The following is a 19,359-nucleotide window of genomic DNA, read 5'->3' as shown; positions in this document are numbered from 1 at the left end:
CTGGGAATGTGACCCCTTATCATGGGGATGTGACCACCTTATCATGTGGATGTGACCCCTTATTATGGGGATGCAGTGGTTTATCCTGGGAATGTGACCCCTTATCATGGGGATGTGACCCCCTTATCATGGGAATGTGACCCCTTATTATGGGGATGCAGTGGTTTATCATGGGCATGTGACCCCCTTATCACGGGGATGTGACCACCTTATCAAGGGGATGTAACCCCTTATCATGGGGATGTGACCCTTTATCATAGGGATGTGACCCTTTATCATGGGGATGTGACCCTTTACCTCTTATGATGAGGATGTGACTCCTTATCATGAGGATGGGGATGTGACCCCTAATTATGGGGATGTGATCCCTTTATCATGGGGATGTGACCCCTTATCATGGGGATGTGACCACCTTATCATGTAGATGTGACCCCTTATTATATGGATGCAATGGTTTATCCTGGGGATGTGACCCCTTATCATGGGGATGTAACCCCTTATCATGGGGATGTGACCCTTTATCATAGGGATGTGACCCTTTATCATGGGGATGTGACCCCTTATTATGGGGATACAATGGTTTATTCTGGAGATGTGACCCCTTATTATTGGAATGTGACCTCCTTATCATGGAGATGTGACCCCCATATTATGGGAATGTGACCCCTTATCATGGAGATGTGACCCCCTTATTATGGGGATGCAGTGGTTTATCCTGGGGATGTGACCCCCTTATCATGGGGATGTGACCCTTTTATCATGTAGATGTGACCCCTTATTATATGGATGCAATGGTTTGTCCTGGGGATGTGACCCCTTATTATGGGGATGTGACCACCTTATCATGGAGATGTGACCCCTTATTATGGGGATGCAGTGGTTTATACTGGGGATGTGACCCCCTTATCATGGGGATGTGACCACCTTATCATGTAGATGTGATCCCTTATTATATGGATGCAATGGTTTATCTTGGGGATGTGACCCCTTATTATGGGGATGTGACCTCCTTATCATGGAGATGTGACCCCTTATCATGGAGATGTGACCCCTTATTATGGGGATGCAGTGTTTTATCCTGGGAATGTGACCCCTTATCATGGGGATGTGACCCCCTTATCATGGGAATGTGACCCCTTATTATGGGGATGCAGTAGTTTATCATGGGGATGTGACCCCCTTATCACGGGGATGTGACCTCCTTATTATGGGAATGCAGTGGTTTATCCTGGGGATGTGACCCCCTTATCATGTAGATGTGACCCCTTATTATATGGATGCAATGGTTTATCCTGGAGATGTGACCCCTTATCATGGGGTTGTGACCCCTTATTATGGAGATGTCACCCCTTATTATGGGGATGTGACCCTTTATCATGGGGATGTGACCACTTATCATGGGGATGTGACCACTTATTACGGGGATGCAATGGTTTATCCTGGAAATGTGACCCCTTATCATGGGGATGTGACCCCTTATTATGGGGATGTGACCCCTTATTATGGGGATGTGACCCCTTGTCATGGGGATGTGACCCTTTATCATGGGGATGTGACCACTTATCATGGGGATGTGACCCCTTATCATGGGGATGTGACCACTTATTACGGGGATGCAATGGTTTATCCTGGAAATGTGACCCCTTATTATGGGGATGTGACCACTTATCATGGGGATGTGACCCCTTATTATGGGGATGCAATGGTTTATGGTGGGGATGTGACCGCTCACCCTGTAGTGGTATGCACCTTGGTAGCAATCACCCTACTCCTTGCATCTTACCTTGGGATAATCTTGTCTCACAGTGTTCAGGACTTCAGCGATTCAGAGGAGCCGGAAATCACAGATTGTCAGATCCTGGAACACAAAGACAGATCATTTCCTATATGGAGAAATATACATTATCTATGTGATCTGCAACCTGAGTCTCTGAGAAACTACAACAGCCAGCATGCCCTGACAGCCTCCTGCTAATATTTACTGCTCCACCACAGCTTTACCTGATGGCTCAGTGTACACCGGATACTGTACGGCTATCTGCCCACAAAAAACAAGTAGATAAAGCTTTGCAACAGCTGGAGGCACACTGTTTGGGGAACACTGCCATAGACTATAGGGCTACATTCACATTACGGAATGTCCATTAAGAGAAATTCCAGCAGGACGTTCCGTGCACAGCAGACATCGACAGATTCGGCCGGCACCAGGACTGCTCGGACATGCGCCGTCACCATTGACTGCAATATATATCTGAGTCCAGAAATAAAATTTCCATGGCGGTAAAAATTCTGCAGTGCGCGGTACAGCAAAATCCCATTGAAGACAACGGGAGGCTGCCGCATGGAACTTTACGTGGTGGTTACTTAAAGTGCTTATGTCCCCAGACATCTTATCCCCTATCCAAAGTATAGGGGATTAGATGTCTGATCGCAGGGGTTCCCCCACTAGGACCCCCGCGATCTCCCTGCAGTACCTGGCATTTTTTTAGAACGCTGACTGCGGCGCCGGAGGCTCGTGACGTCACGGCCACGCCCCCTCGTGACGTCATACCAATCCCTCTCAATGCAAGGCTATGTGAGGGGGCATGAGGGGGTGTGACCATGATGTCACGAGCATCTGGCACCGCATCGCCAGTCATCCGGAGCAGATTTCGCTCCATGCACTGGATGTCTAGGGTGCAGCAGCAGAGATTGCGGGGGTTCCAACGGTGGGACCCCCGCGATCAGACATCATATCTCCTATCCTTTGGATAGGGGATAAGATGTCTAGGGGCGGAGTACTCCTTTAAAGGGTTACTCCGCTCCCCAGCATCTGGAACATTGAGTTCCGAACGCTGTGTGCGGGCTTCCGTGTTCACGCTCGCCCCCTCGTGACGTCACGACATGCCGCCTCAATGAAAGTCTATTGAAAAGGGGCGCGACGGCCGTCACGCCCCCTCCCATAGACTTGCATTGAGGGGGCAGGCATGAATACGGAAGCCCGCACACAGCGTTCGGAACTCAATGTTCCAGATGCTGGGGAGCGGAGTAACCCTTTAACCTAATGAAGCCCATCTCCAGCAATAAGCGCCGAGCCATGGTGTGAGGCGTACTACTGAACAAAGCTTTTTAATAATTTTTGTTTTCATAACGTCAGTATCGCTTTAAGCCACAAAATGCCTTCAAAACATAATTTTACGGCCCCAAAAAAATGGTGCAAATAAAAAATTATATATATATTTGAACATCAAGCTTAAAGGGGTACTCCGGTGAAAAACTTTTTTTTTTAAACCAACTGGTGCCAGAAAGTTAAACAGATTTGTAAATTACTTCTATTAAAAAATCTTAATCCTTCCTGTACTTATTAGCTGCTGAATACTACAGTGGAAATTCTTTTCCGTTTGAAACACAGAGCTCTCTGCTGACATCACGAGCACAGTGCTCTCTGCTGACATCACGAGCACAGTGCTCTCTGCTGACATCTCTGTCCAGTTTAAGAACTGTCCAGAGTAAAAGGAAATCCCCATAGCAAACATATGCTGTTCTGTACCGTTCCTAAAATGGACAGAGGTGTCAGCAGAGAGCACTGTGCTTGTAATGTCAGCAGACAGCTCTGTGTTTCAAAAAGAAAAGAATTTCCGCTGTAGTATTCAGCAGCTAATAAGTACAGGAAGGATTAAGATTTTTTAATAGAAGTAATTTACAAATCTGTTTAACTTTCTGGCACCAGTTGATTTATAAAAAAAAAAAAAAAGGTTTTCACTGGAGTACCCCTTTAATCACCGGACTACCCCTTTCATAGACTGTCTATATTGCTTTAGAAACTATCTGTATGGTTCCTAAGGAAGTGTTTTCCAAGCAGGGTGCCTCCAGTTGTTGCAAAACTACAACTCCCAGCATGCACGGACAGCCGAAGGCTGTCCGGGCATGCTGGGAGTTGTAGTTTCGCAACAGCTGGAGGCACTCTACTTTTGAAAGCACTGCTCTAAGGAATCTCTGTTCCGGGCAGAGAATCCGTCAGCTACACTCACCAACCCATCGATGCTAGAACCGTCACCATTTCTGGCATTAAAGACCTTTTTTGGGAGAATCCAGAACATGAATTTCCATGTTGGAAAATTCTGCAGTGTGCAGGGTACGGCAGAATCCTATTGAAGACAATGGGAGTCTGCTGCACTGGAATTTCTCCACTAGGAATTTCCGTCGTGCGATAGTAGCCTGAGGATATGTTCACACTACGGAATTCCGTTGCACTAATCTAATCTGTCGTCCCATTCACACTATGGAACATGTTCTTCAGGCGGAATTACGTACCAACTGCATTGACTCCGATACTGAGGACATTCCGCAGACAGTTGGTACCGTGAGAACATGGCGGCAGTAGGACCCCTTAGAAATCCGCCGTCTGCCAAAGACAGCAACGCATTTCTGAGCCGATTGCGCAAAAATCGGAATTTCTGCAGCAGATGCTTCCAGCGGGGAAAATCCGCTGTGTGCAAGGTGCAACAGGATCCCATTAAAGGGGTACTCCGCCCCTAGACATCTTATCCAAAGAATAGGGGATAAGATGTCTGATCGCGGGGGACCCCCGGGATCGCTGCTGCGGCACCGCAGTCATCTGGTGCACAGAGCAAACTTCGCTCAGTGCCTGATGACTAGCAATGCGGCGCCGGAGGCTCATGATGTCATGGCCACGCCCCCTCATGACATCATGCCTTCCCTCTCAATGCAAGTCTATGGGAGGCGGCGTGCTGGCCGCCACACCCCCTCCCATAGACTTGCATTGAGGGGGTGTGACGTCACAAGGGTCATGGTCTAAACGAACGCAGGGAGATCGTGGGGGTCCCAGCGGCAGGACCTCTGCAATCAGACATCTTATCCCCTATCCTAAGATGTTTAGGGGCAGAGTACCCCTTTAGAAAAAAATAGGATCCTGCTGCACTGAAATTCCGCTCAGAAATTCCCGCCGTGTGTATTAAGCCTAAGGCTAGGTTAAAGGGGTACTCCGGTGGAAAACTTTTTTTTAAATCAACTGGTGCCAGAAAGTTAAACAGTCAATTCATATTCTGGATTCTCCCAAAAAAGGTCTTTAATGCCAGAAATGGTGACGGTTCTAGCATCGATGGGTTGGTGAGTGCAGCTGACGGAATCTCCACCCGGAACAGAGATTCCTTAGAGCAGTGTTTCCAAAAGTAGGGTGCCTCCAGCTGTTGCAAAACTACAACTCCCAGCATGACCGGATAGCCTTCGGCTGTCCGGGCATGCTGGGAGCTGTAGTTTTGCAACAGCTGGAGGCGCCCTGCTTGGAAAACATTTCCTTAGAACAGAGATTCCTTAGAGCAGTGTTTCCAAAAGTAGGGTGCCTCCAGCTGTTGCAAAACTACAACTCCCAGCATGCCCGGACAGCCTTCGGCTGTCCGGGCATGCTGGGAGTTGTAGTTTTGCAACAGCTGGAGGCACCCTGCTTGGAAAACATTTCCTTAGGAACCATACAGATATTTTCTAAAGCAATATAGACAGTCTATGAAAGGGGTAGTCCGGTGATTAACCATATAAAAAAAAAACTACAACAAAATATGCACTAAAATATACACACACACACGAACCCTAAGGGATTTCACTAGCATTGACTTCAGCGTGTCAGAGAAAAATCCCCAAATCTGCCACTATTGCGGATTTTCTGCTGACTCGTGAAGTCAAAGGTAGCGAAATCCGCTGCAGGGAATCTGCTGGGGAAAGGGGAAAAAAAAAGGACCAAAAAGCAAAAAACAAACAAAAAGAAAAAAAAATGACTTCTATTAAAAAACCTTCATCTTTCCAGTACTTATTAGCTGCTGAATACTACAGAGGGTATTCTTTTCTTTTCAGAACACAGAGCTCTCTGCTGACATCATGACTACCGTGCTCTCTGCTGACATCTTTGTCCATTTTAGGAACTGTCCAGAGCAGCATATGTTTGCTATGGGGATTTTCTCCTACTCTGGACAGTTCTTAAAATGGACAGAGATGTCAGCAGAGAGCACTGTGCTCGTGATGTCAGCAGAGAGCTCTGTGTTCCAAAAAAAAAAAAGAATTCCCTCTATAGTATTCAGCAGCTAATAAGTACTGGAAGGATTAAGATTTTTTTAATAGAAGTAATTTACAAATATGTTTAACTTTCTGGCAGCAGTTCATTTAAAAAAAAAAAAACATGTTTTCCACCGGAGTACCCCTTTAACACTACGGAATCTCCGGGCAGAAAATTTCTGCCCGGAGACCCTGTGTGCAGCTAGCGCTGACTGAATCAGTCGGCGCTAGGACCGAGCGGACACTGCAGTCTCCAATAGATTGCAATGTGTTCCGCGAGTATTTCCGCTTGAAGAATGAGCAACGCCATTCTTCAGGCGGAAATTTCCAAGCGGATTTTCCGTTCACAAATTCCGCTTCACAAATTCCGAAGTGTGAATTTGTGAACGGAAACCCATTCACTACACTATACATTTTAGCAAGCGGAATTTCTTCCTGCAATTACAAAGCGGAGTTGCAGGCGGAAATTCCGTAGTGTGAACCGAGCCTTACAGTTTATTAGGCCATGTTCACAGGGCTGAATTCTGTGGAAATATTCAGCTCAGAAATTCCGCTGCAGCAGAGTCCCATTGATTTCAAAGGGATTTTGCTGCGCTGTGCACACAGTGGAATTTCTGCAGCCAAATACATCTGCTGTTGAAATCCTGAGTGTAGCTTCCGCAGGTTGACTGTTTCTGCAGATTCCGCTTTAAAAAATGTGTTGTTATCCATGGCGAGCGCGCATTTCCGAGCGGTCCTAGCGCTGACTGAACATGTAGCTTTGGGAAATGTTCCCCCCCCTCCCCCCCCCTGTGGACATTCCGCACATAGTTTACAGCGTGTGAACGTAGCCTTAGGCTCCCAACCTACCTATTACTGTATTCCTTCATCTGAGGCAATTTTAGAAACACGTCAAAATTGAGCTTTTTAGTTGCTATACCAGACGTGACCCATGGACGGGTGTGGTGCTGTTTATGGTAGTAAAGTGGCCAAGATTGACACAATCTCTCTTTAAGATCCAGACATGCTGGGAGTTGTAGTTTTACAACAGCTGGAGTGCCACGGGTTGAAGCCTAAAGGCTGAAAACTAATAAAGTCTTTGTTGCCCCTAGCAACCACAGCTTTCCTTTTATCACAGCAGACTGGTTGCTATGGACAAAAAGGTCCATTTTTAATCAATGAGGCCCTTAGCAACCAATCAGCTCTTAGCTTTCGTTTTACCACAGCTGTTTAAAGAAATGAAAGCTGCGCTGTGATAGGTTGCTAGGGCCTTCTGATTGGCTAAATCCCCAGGTATTAGTTGCACTTCATTTGAGGAGAAGACCCACCGGTTTACCAACATGAGGCGAAGTATATCAGGAAGCGGACCGTAGAGCTGTCTACATAGAGCTACAGAAATACACAGAGCGGCCACGCCTTCTCCTTCAGGTTATCCGTATTACGTCACCGCCGACTCTGCCCCGCCCTTCGGTGACGTCACTGCCGCCCTTTCCCTTCTCTCGGGCCCTGGGAGGATCCGACAGACGTCTAATTGACTGACGTTTCTCTCCACCAATAGGACGCCGCGGTTCCTCGTCTCCCCCGGAGACCTGGGCGCAGGAGGGGGCGGGGCCGGGACGTTCTCCGTGTGACATGGCGGCGGCGGCGGCGGCTCCCAGCACCGGGTGAGTAGGCGCGGGTCCCGGCGTGACGTCACCACATTCCGTAACGTCAGCTGGGGTATGCCGGGAAGCGGCTGGAACGTAATTACACGTCCTGTAGTGTGTGTGTGTGTGTGTGTACCTGACTGTGTTATAATAACCATATAATAGTCCAGTGCTGTACAGTGTATACTATATGGGGCCTGTGTATAGTATATACCTGACTGTGTTATAATAACCATATAATAGTCCAGTGCTGTACAGTGTATACTATATGAGGCCTGTGTATAGTATATACCTGACTGTGTTATAATAACCATATAATAGTCCAGTGCTGTACAGTGTATACTATATGGGGCCTGTGTATAGTATATACCTGACTGTGTTATAATAACCATATAATAGTCCAGTGCTATACAGTGTACACTATATGGGGCCTGTGTATAGTATATACCTGACTGTGTTATAATAACCTTATAATAGTCCAGTGCTGTACAGTGTACACTATATGAGGCCTGTGTATAGTATATATACCTGACTGTGTTATAATAACCTTATAATAGTCCAGTGCTGTACAGTGTATACTATATGGGGCCTGTGTATAGTATATACCTGACTGTGTTATAATAACCTTATAATAGTCCAGTGCTGTACAGTGTATACTATATGGGGCCTGTGTATAGTATATACCTGACTGTGTTATAATAACCTTATAATAGTCCAGTGCTGTACAGTGTATACTATATGGGGCCTGTGTATAGTATATACCTGACTGTGTTATAATAACCTTATAATAGTCCAGTGCTGTACAGTGTACACTATATGGGGCCTGTGTATAGTATATATACCTGACTGTGTTATAATAACCATATAATAGTCCAGTGCTGTACAGTGTATACTATATGGGGCCTGTGTATAGTATATACCTGACTGTGTTATAATAACCTTATAATAGTCCAGTGCTGTACAGTGTACACTATATGGGGCCTGTGTATAGTATATACCTGACTGTGTTATAATAACCTTATAATAGTCCAGTGCTGTACAGTGTATACTATATGGGGCCTGTGTATAGTATATACCTGACTGTGTTATAATAACCATATAATAGTCCAGTGCTGTACAGTGTACACTATATGGGGCCTGTGTATAGTATATATACCTGACTGTGTTATAATAACCTTATAATAGTCCAGTGCTGTACAGTGTATACTATATGGGGCCTGTGTATAGTATATACCTGACTGTTATAATAACCTTATAATAGTCCAGTGCTGTACAGTGTACACTATATGGGGCCTGTGTATAGTATATACCTGACTGTGTTATAATAACCTTATAATAGTCCAGTGCTGTACAGTGTATACTATATGGGGCCTGTGTATAGTATATACCTGACTGTGTTATAATAACCTTATAATAGTCCAGTGCTGTACAGTGTATACTATATGGGGCCTGTGTATAGTATATACCTGACTGTGTTATAATAACCTTATAATAGTCCAGTGCTGTACAGTGTACACTATATGGGGCCTGTGTATAGTATATACCTGACTGTGTTATAATAACCTTATAATAGTCCAGTGCTGTACAGTGTATACTATATGGGGCCTGTGTATAGTATATATACCTGACTGTGTTATAATAACCATATAATAGTCCAGTGCTGTACAGTGTACACTATATATGAGGCCTGTGTATAGTATATACCTGACTGTGTTATAATAACCTTATAATAGTCCAGTGCTGTACAGTGTATACTATATGGGGCCTGTGTATAGTATATATACCTGACTGTGTTATAATAACCATATAATAGTCCAGTGCTGTACAGTGTATACTATATGGGGCCTGTGTATAGTATATATACCTGACTGTGTTATAATAACCTTATAATAGTCCAGTGCTGTACAGTGTATACTATATGGGGCCTGTGTATAGTATATATACCTGACTGTGTTATAATAACCATATAATAGTCCAGTGCTGTACAGTGTATACTATATGGGGCCTGTGTATAGTATATACCTGACTGTGTTATAATAACCTTATAATAGTCCAGTGCTGTACAGTGTACACTATATGGGGCCTGTGTATAGTATATATACCTGACTGTGTTATAATAACCTTATAATAGTCCAGTGCTGTACAGTGTATACTATATGGGGCCTGTGTATAGTATATACCTGACTGTGTTATAATAACCTTATAATAGTCCAGTGCTGTACAGTGTACACTATATGGGGCCTGTGTATAGTATATATACCTGACTGTGTTATAATAACCTTATAATAGTCCAGTGCTGCACAGTGTACACTATATGGGGCCTGTGTATAGTATATACCTGACTGTGTTATAATAACCTTATAATAGTCCAGTGCTGTACAGTGTACACTATATGGGGCCTGTGTATAGTATATACCTGACTGTGTTATAATAACCTTATAATAGTCCAGTGCTGTACAGTGTATACTATATGGGGCCTGTGTATAGTATATATACCTGACTGTGTTATAATAACCATATAATAGTCCAGTGCTGTACAGTGTATACTATATGGGGCCTGTGTATAGTATATATACCTGACTGTGTTATAATAACCTTATAATAGTCCAGTGCTGTACAGTGTATACTATATGGGGCCTGTGTATAGTATATACCTGACTGTGTTATAATAACCTTATAATAGTCCAGTGCTGTACTGTGTACACTATATGGGGCCTGTGTATAGTATATACCTGACTGTGTTATAATAACCTTATAATAGTCCAGTGCTGTACAGTGTATACTATATGAGGCCTGTGTATAGTATATACCTGACTGTGTTATAATAACCTTTATAATAGTCCAGTGCTGTACAGTGTACACTATATGGGGCCTGTGTATAGTATATATACCTGACTGTGTTATAATAACCTTATAATAGTCCAGTGCTGTACAGTGTACACTATATGGGGCCTGTGTATAGTATATATACCTGACTGTGTTATAATAACCTTATAATAGTCCAGTGCTGTACAGTGTATACTATATGGGGCCTGTGTATAGTATATATACCTGACTGTGTTATAATAACCATATAATAGTCCAGTGCTGTACAGTGTATACTATATGGGGCCTGTGTATAGTATATACCTGACTGTGTTATAATAACCTTATAATAGTCCAGTGCTGTACAGTGTACACTATATGGGGCCTGTGTATAGTATATACCTGACTGTGTTATAATAACCATATAATAGTCCAGTGCTGTACAGTGTATACTATATATGGGGCCTGTGTATAGTATATACCTGACTGTGTTATAATAACCTTATAATAGTCCAGTGCTGTACAGTGTACACTATATGGGGCCTGTGTATAGTATATACCTCACTGTGTTATAATAACCTTATAATAGTCCAGTGCTGTACAGTGTATACTATATGGGGCCTGTGTATAGTATATACCTGACTGTGTTATAATAACCTTATAATAGTCCAGTGCTGTACAGTGTATACTATATGGGGCCTGTGTATAGTATATACCTGACTGTGTTATAATAACCATATAATAGTCCAGTGCTGTACAGTGTATACTATATGAGGCCTGTGTATAGTATATACCTGACTGTGTTATAATAACCTTATAATAGTCCAGTGCTGTACAGTGTATACTATATGAGGCCTGTGTATAGTATATACCTGTGTTATAATAACCTTATAATAGTCCAGTGCTGTACAGTGTATACTATATGAGGCCTGTGTATAGTATATACCTGACTGTGTTATAATAACCTTATAATAGTCCAGTGCTGTACAGTGTACACTATATGGGGCCTGTGTATAGTATATACCTGACTGTGTTATAATAACCTTATAATAGTCCAGTGCTGTACAGTGTATACTATATGGGGCCTGTGTATAGTATATATACCTGACTGTGTTATAATAACCTTATAATAGTCCAGTGCTGTACAGTGTATACTATATGAGGCCTGTGTATAGTATATACCTGACTGTGTTATAATAACCTTATAATAGTCCAGTGCTGTACAGTGTACACTATATGAGGCCTGTGTATAGTATATACCTGACTGTGTTATAATAACCTTATAATAGTCCAGTGCTGTACAGTGTATACTATATGGGGCCTGTGTATAGTATATACCTGACTGTGTTATAATAACCTTATAATAGTCCAGTGCTGTACAGTGTACACTATATGGGGCCTGTGTATAGTATATATACCTGACTGTGTTATAATAACCTTATAATAGTCCAGTGCTGTACAGTGTATACTATATGAGGCCTGTGTATAGTATATACCTGACTGTGTTATAATAACCATATAATAGTCCAGTGCTGTACAGTGTATACTATATGGGGCCTGTGTATAGTATATATACCTGACTGTGTTATAATAACCTTATAATAGTCCAGTGCTGTACAGTGTACACTATATGGGGCCTGTGTATAGTATATATACCTGACTGTGTTATAATAACCTTATAATATTCCAGTGCTGTACAGTGTATACTACATGGGGCCTGTGTATAGTATATACCTGACTGTGTTATAATAACCTTATAATAGTCCAGTGCTGTACAGTGTATACTATATGGGGCCTGTGTATAGTATATACCTGACTGTGTTATAATAACCTTATAATAGTCCAGTGCTGTACTGTGTACACTATATGGGGCCTGTGTATAGTATATACCTGACTGTGTTATAATAACCTTATAATAGTCCAGTGCTGTACAGTGTACACTATATATGGGGCCTGTGTATAGTATATACCTGACTGTGTTATAATAACCATATAATAGTCCAGTGCTGTACAGTGTACACTATATATGAGGCCTGTGTATAGTATATACCTGACTGTGTTATAATAACCATATAATAGTCCAGTGCTGTACAGTGTACACTATATATGGGGCCTGTGTATAGTATATACCTGACTGTGTTATAATAACCATATAATAGTCCAGTGCTGTACAGTGTACACTATATATGAGGCCTGTGTATAGTATATATACCTGACTGTGTTATAATAACCTTATAATAGTCCAGTGCTGTACAGTGTACACTATATGAGGCCTGTGTATAGTATATACCTGACTGTGTTATAATAACCTTATAATAGTCCAGTGCTGTACAGTGTATACTATATGGGGCCTGTGTATAGTATATATACCTGACTGTGTTATAATAACCTTATAATAGTCCAGTGCTGTACAGTGTATACTATATGAGGCCTGTGTATAGTATATACCTGACTGTGTTATAATAACCTTATAATAGTCCAGTGCTGTACAGTGTATACTATATGGGGCCTGTGTATAGTATATACCTGACTGTGTTATAATAACCTTATAATAGTCCAGTGCTGTACAGTGTACACTATATGGGGCCTGTGTATAGTATATATACCTGACTGTGTTATAATAACCTTATAATAGTCCAGTGCTGTACAGTGTATACTATATGGGGCCTGTGTATAGTATATACCTGACTGTGTTATAATAACCTTATAATAGTCCAGTGCTGTACAGTGTACACTATATGGGGCCTGTGTATAGTATATACCTGACTGTGTTATAATAACCATATAATAGTCCAGTGCTGTACAGTGTATACTATATATGGGGCCTGTGTATAGTATATACCTGACTGTGTTATAATAACCTTATAATAGTCCAGTGCTGTACAGTGTACACTATATGGGGCCTGTGTATAGTATATACCTCACTGTGTTATAATAACCTTATAATAGTCCAGTGCTGTACAGTGTATACTATATGGGGCCTGTGTATAGTATATACCTGACTGTGTTATAATAACCTTATAATAGTCCAGTGCTGTACAGTGTATACTATATGGGGCCTGTGTATAGTATATATACCTGACTGTGTTATAATAACCATATAATAGTCCAGTGCTGTACAGTGTATACTATATGAGGCCTGTGTATAGTATATATACCTGACTGTGTTATAATAACCTTATAATAGTCCAGTGCTGTACAGTGTATACTATATGAGGCCTGTGTATAGTATATACCTGACTGTGTTATAATAACCTTATAATAGTCCAGTGCTGTACAGTGTACACTATATGAGGCCTGTGTATAGTATATACCTGACTGTGTTATAATAACCTTATAATAGTCCAGTGCTGTACAGTGTATACTATATGGGGCCTGTGTATAGTATATATACCTGACTGTGTTATAATAACCTTATAATAGTCCAGTGCTGTACAGTGTATACTATATGAGGCCTGTGTATAGTATATACCTGACTGTGTTATAATAACCTTATAATAGTCCAGTGCTGTACAGTGTACACTATATGAGGCCTGTGTATAGTATATACCTGACTGTGTTATAATAACCTTATAATAGTCCAGTGCTGTACAGTGTACACTATATGGGGCCTGTGTATAGTATATACCTGACTGTGTTATAATAACCTTATAATAGTCCAGTGCTGTACAGTGTACACTATATGAGGCCTGTGTATAGTATATACCTGACTGTGTTATAATAACCTTATAATAGTCCAGTGCTGTACAGTGTATACTATATGGGGCCTGTGTATAGTATATACCTGACTGTGTTATAATAACCTTATAATAGTCCAGTGCTGTACATTGTACACTATATGGGGCCTGTGTATAGTATATATACCTGACTGTGTTATAATAACCTTATAATAGTCCAGTGCTGTACAGTGTATACTATATGAGGCCTGTGTATAGTATATACCTGACTGTGTTATAATAACCATATAATAGTCCAGTGCTGTACAGTGTACACTATATGAGGCCTGTGTATAGTATATACCTGACTGTGTTATAATAACCTTATAATAGTCCAGTGCTGTACAGTGTACACTATATGGGGCCTGTGTATAGTATATATACCTGACTGTGTTATAATAACCTTATAATAGTCCAGTGCTGTACAGTGTATACTATATGGGGCCTGTGTATAGTATATATACCTGACTGTGTTATAATAACCTTATAATAGTCCAGTGCTGTACAGTGTACACTATATGGGGCCTGTGTATAGTATATATACCTGACTGTGTTATAATAACCATATAATAGTCCAGTGCTGTACAGTGTACACTATATGGGGCCTGTGTATAGTATATATACCTGACTGTGTTATAATAACCTTTATAATAGTCCAGTGCTGTACAGTGTATACTATATATGAGGCCTGTGTATAGTATATACCTGACTGTGTTATAATAACCTTATAATAGTCCAGTGCTGTACAGTGTATACTATATGGGGCCTGTGTATAGTATATACCTGACTGTGTTATAATAACCATATAATAGTCCAGTGCTGTACAGTGTATACTATATGAGGCTTGTGTATAGTATATATACCTGACTGTGTTATAATAACCTTATAATAGTCCAGTGCTGTACAGTGTATACTATATGAGGCCTGTGTATAGTATATACCTGACTGTGTTATAATAACCTTATAATAGTCCAGTGCTGTACAGTGTACACTATATGAGGCCTGTGTATAGTATATACCTAACTGTGTTATAATAACCTTATAATAGTCCAGTGCTGTACAGTGTATACTATATGGGGCCTGTGTATAGTATATATACCTGACTGTGTTATAATAACCTTATAATAGTCCAGTGCTGTACAGTGTATACTATATGAGGCCTGTGTATAGTATATACCTGACTGTGTTATAATAACCTTATAATAGTCCAGTGCTGTACAGTGTACACTATATGAGGCCTGTGTATAGTATATACCTGACTGTGTTATAATAACCTTATAATAGTCCAGTGCTGTACAGTGTACACTATATGGGGCCTGTGTATAGTATATACCTGACTGTGTTATAATAACCTTATAATAGTCCAGTGCTGTACAGTGTACACTATATGAGGCCTGTGTATAGTATATACCTGACTGTGTTATAATAACCTTATAATAGTCCAGTGCTGTACAGTGTATACTATATGGGGCCTGTGTATAGTATATACCTGACTGTGTTATAATAACCTTATAATAGTCCAGTGCTGTACAGTGTACACTATATGGGGCCTGTGTATAGTATATATACCTGACTGTGTTATAATAACCTTATAATAGTCCAGTGCTGTACAGTGTATACTATATGAGGCCTGTGTATAGTATATACCTGACTGTGTTATAATAACCATATAATAGTCCAGTGCTGTACAGTGTATACTATATGGGGCCTGTGTATAGTATATATACCTGACTGTGTTATAATAACCTTATAATAGTCCAGTGCTGTACAGTGTACACTATATGGGGCCTGTGTATAGTATATATACCTGACTGTGTTATAATAACCATATAATAGTCCAGTGCTGTACAGTGTACACTATATGGGGCCTGTGTATAGTATATATACCTGACTGTGTTATAATAACTATATAATAGTCCAGTGCTGTACAGTGTACACTATATATGAGGCCTGTGTATAGTATATACCTGACTGTGTTATAATAAACCATATAATAGTCCAGTGCTGTACAGTGTATACTATATGAGGCCTGTGTATAGTATATACCTGACTGTGTTATAATAACCTTATAATAGTCCAGTGCTGTACTGTGTATACTATATGAGGCCTGTGTATAGTATATACATGACTGTGTTATAATAACCTTTATAATAGTCCAGTGCTGTACAGTGTATACTATATGAGGCCTGTGTATAGTATATACCTGACTGTGTTATAATAACCTTATAATAGTCCAGTGCTGTACAGTGTATACTATATGGGGCCTGTGTATAGTATATACCTGACTGTGTTATAATAACCATATAATAGTCCAGTGCTGTACAGTGTATACTATATGAGGCCTGTGTATAGTATATACCTGACTGTGTTATAATAACCTTATAATAGTCCAGTGCTGTACAGTGTATACTATATGGGGCCTGTGTATAGTATATACCTGACTGTGTTATAATAACCATATAATAGTCCAGTGCTGTACAGTGTATACTATATGGGGCCTGTGTATAGTATATATACCTGACTGTGTTATAATAACCTTATAATAGTCCAGTGCTGTACAGTGTATACTATATGGGGCCTGTGTATAGTATATACCTGACTGTGTTATAATAACCTTATAATAGTCCAGTGCTGTACTGTGTACACTATATGGGGCCTGTGTATAGTATATACCTGACTGTGTTATAATAACCTTATAATAGTCCAGTGCTGTACAGTGTACACTATATGAGGCCTGTGTATAGTATATACCTGACTGTGTTATAATAACCTTATAATAGTCCAGTGCTGTACAGTGTATACTATATGGGGCCTGTGTATAGTATATACCTGACTGTGTTATAATAACCTTATAATAGTCCAGTGCTGTACAGTGTATACTATATGGGGCCTGTGTATAGTATATATACCTGACTGTGTTATAATAACCACTATAATAGTCCAGTGCTGTACAGTGTACACTAGATGAGGCCTGTGTATAGTATATACCTGACTGTGTTATAATAACCTTATAATAGTCCAGTGCTGTACAGTGTACACTAGATGAGGCCTGTGTATAGTATATACCTGACTGTGTTATAATAACCTTATAATAGTCCAGTGCTGTACAGTGTACACTATATGAGGCCTGTGTATAGTATATACCTGACTGTGTTATAATAACCTTATAATAGTCCAGTGCTGTACTGTGTACACTATATGGGGCCTGTGTATAGTATATACCTGACTGTGTTATAATAACCTTATAATAGTCCAGTGCTGTACAGTGTATACTATATGAGGCCTGTGTATAGTATATACCTGTGTTATAATAACCATATAATAGTCCAGTGCTGTACAGTGTACACTATATGGGGCCTGTGTATAGTATATATACCTGACTGTGTTATAATAACCTTATAATAGTCCAGTGCTGTACAGTGTATACTATATGGGGCCTGTGTATAGTATATACCTGACTGTGTTATAATAACCATATAATAGTCCAGTGCTGTACAGTGTATACTATATGGGGCCTGTGTATAGTATATACCTGACTGTGTTATAATAACCTTATAATAGTCCAGTGCTGTACAGTGTACACTATATGGGGCCTGTGTATAGTATATACCTGACTGTGTTATAATAACCATATAATAGTCCAGTGCTGTACAGTGTATACTATATATGGGGCCTGTGTATAGTATATACCTGACTGTGTTATAATAACCATATAATAGTCCAGTGCTGTACAGTGTACACTATATGAGGCCTGTGTATAGTATATACCTGACTGTGTTATAATAACCATATAATAGTCCAGTGCTGTACAGTGTATACTATATATGAGGCCTGTGTATAGTATATACCTGACTGTGTTATAATAACCATATAATAGTCCAGTGCTGTACAGTGTATACTATATGGGGCCTGTGTATAGTATATACCTGACTGTGTTATAATAACCATATAATAGTCCAGTGCTGTACAGTGTATACTATATGAGGCCTGTGTATAGTATATACCTGACTGTGTTATAATAACCTTATAATAGTCCAGTGCTGTACAGTGTATACTATATGGGGCCTGTGTATAGTATATATACCTGACTGTGTTATAATAACCTTATAATAGTCCAGTGCTGTACAGTGTATACTATATGGGGCCTGTGTATAGTATATATACCTGACTGTGTTATAATAACCTTATAATAGTCCAGTGCTGTACAGTGTATACTATATGAGGCCTGTGTATAGTATATACCTGACTGTTATAATAACCTTTATAATAGTCCAGTGCTGTACAGTGTACACTATATGAGGCCTGTGTATAGTATATACCTGACTGTGTTATAATAACCTTATAATAGTCCAGTGCTGTACAGTGTATACTATATGGGCCTGTGTATAGTATATACCTGACTGTGTTATAATAACCTTATAATAGTCCAGTGCTGTACAGTGTATACTATATGAGGCCTGTGTATAGTATATACCTGACTGTTATAATAACCTTATAATAGTCCAGTGCTGTACAGTGTATACTATATGGGGCCTGTGTATAGTATATACCTGACTGTGTTATAATAACCTTATAATAGTCCAGTGCTGTACAGTGTATACTATATGAGGCCTGTGTATAGTATATACCTGACTGTTATAATAACCTTATAATAGTCCAGTGCTGTACAGTGTACACTATATGAGGCCTGTGTATAGTATATACCTGTGTTATAATAACCTTATAATAGTCCAGTGCTGTACAGTGTACACTATATGAGGCCTGTGTATAGTATATACCTGACTGTGTTATAATAACCTTATAATAGTCCAGTGCTGTACAGTGTACACTATATGAGGCCTGTGTATAGTATATACCTGACTGTGTTATAATAACCTTATAATAGTCCAGTGCTGTACAGTGTACACTATATGAGGCCTGTGTATAGTATATACCTGTGTTATAATAACCTTATAATAGTCCAGTGCTGTACAGTGTACACTATATGGGCCTGTGTATAGTATATACCTGACTGTGTTATAATAACCATATAATAGTCCAGTGCTGTACAGTGTATACTATATGGGGCCTGTGTATAGTATATACCTGACTGTGTTATAATAACCTTATAATAGTCCAGTGCTGTACAGTGTATACTATATGAGGACCTGTGTATAGTATATACCTGA

General features: G+C 40.4%; 2 protein-coding genes across 13 annotated transcripts in view; one reads left to right on the top strand and one right to left on the bottom strand.

Annotated features, from left to right (window-relative positions):
- Positions 1 to 7,478, bottom strand: part of ZNF618 (zinc finger protein 618) — a 140,206-nt gene extending 132,728 nt beyond the window's left edge. For 9 of the 12 annotated variants that reach the window (XM_056541215.1, XM_056541219.1, XM_056541216.1 and 6 more), the window contains exons 1-2: positions 7,353 to 7,478; positions 1,784 to 1,858 (exon numbers count right to left, since the gene is read on the bottom strand). The gene's annotated coding sequence lies outside the window, so the exon portion shown is untranslated. Of the gene's footprint in view, positions 1 to 1,783; positions 1,859 to 6,894; positions 7,220 to 7,352 lie in introns of those variants that run through there. The other 3 variants (XM_056541217.1, XM_056541218.1, XM_056541212.1) reach the window with 1 other exon arrangement.
- A 106-nt stretch (positions 7,479 to 7,584) lies between these two features.
- Positions 7,585 to 19,359, top strand: part of ARAF (A-Raf proto-oncogene, serine/threonine kinase) — a 53,223-nt gene continuing 41,448 nt past the window's right edge. The window contains exon 1 of the mRNA XM_056541233.1: positions 7,585 to 7,688. The gene's annotated coding sequence lies outside the window, so the exon portion shown is untranslated. The remainder of the gene's footprint in view (positions 7,689 to 19,359) is intronic.

The sequence above is a fragment of the Hyla sarda genome, chromosome 9, assembly GCF_029499605.1.
Source record: "Hyla sarda isolate aHylSar1 chromosome 9, aHylSar1.hap1, whole genome shotgun sequence".
Lineage (NCBI taxonomy): Eukaryota > Metazoa > Chordata > Amphibia > Anura > Hylidae > Hyla > Hyla sarda.
Note: the sequence above shows the minus strand (reverse complement) of the source record. Positions and strands in the feature narration are given on the sequence as shown.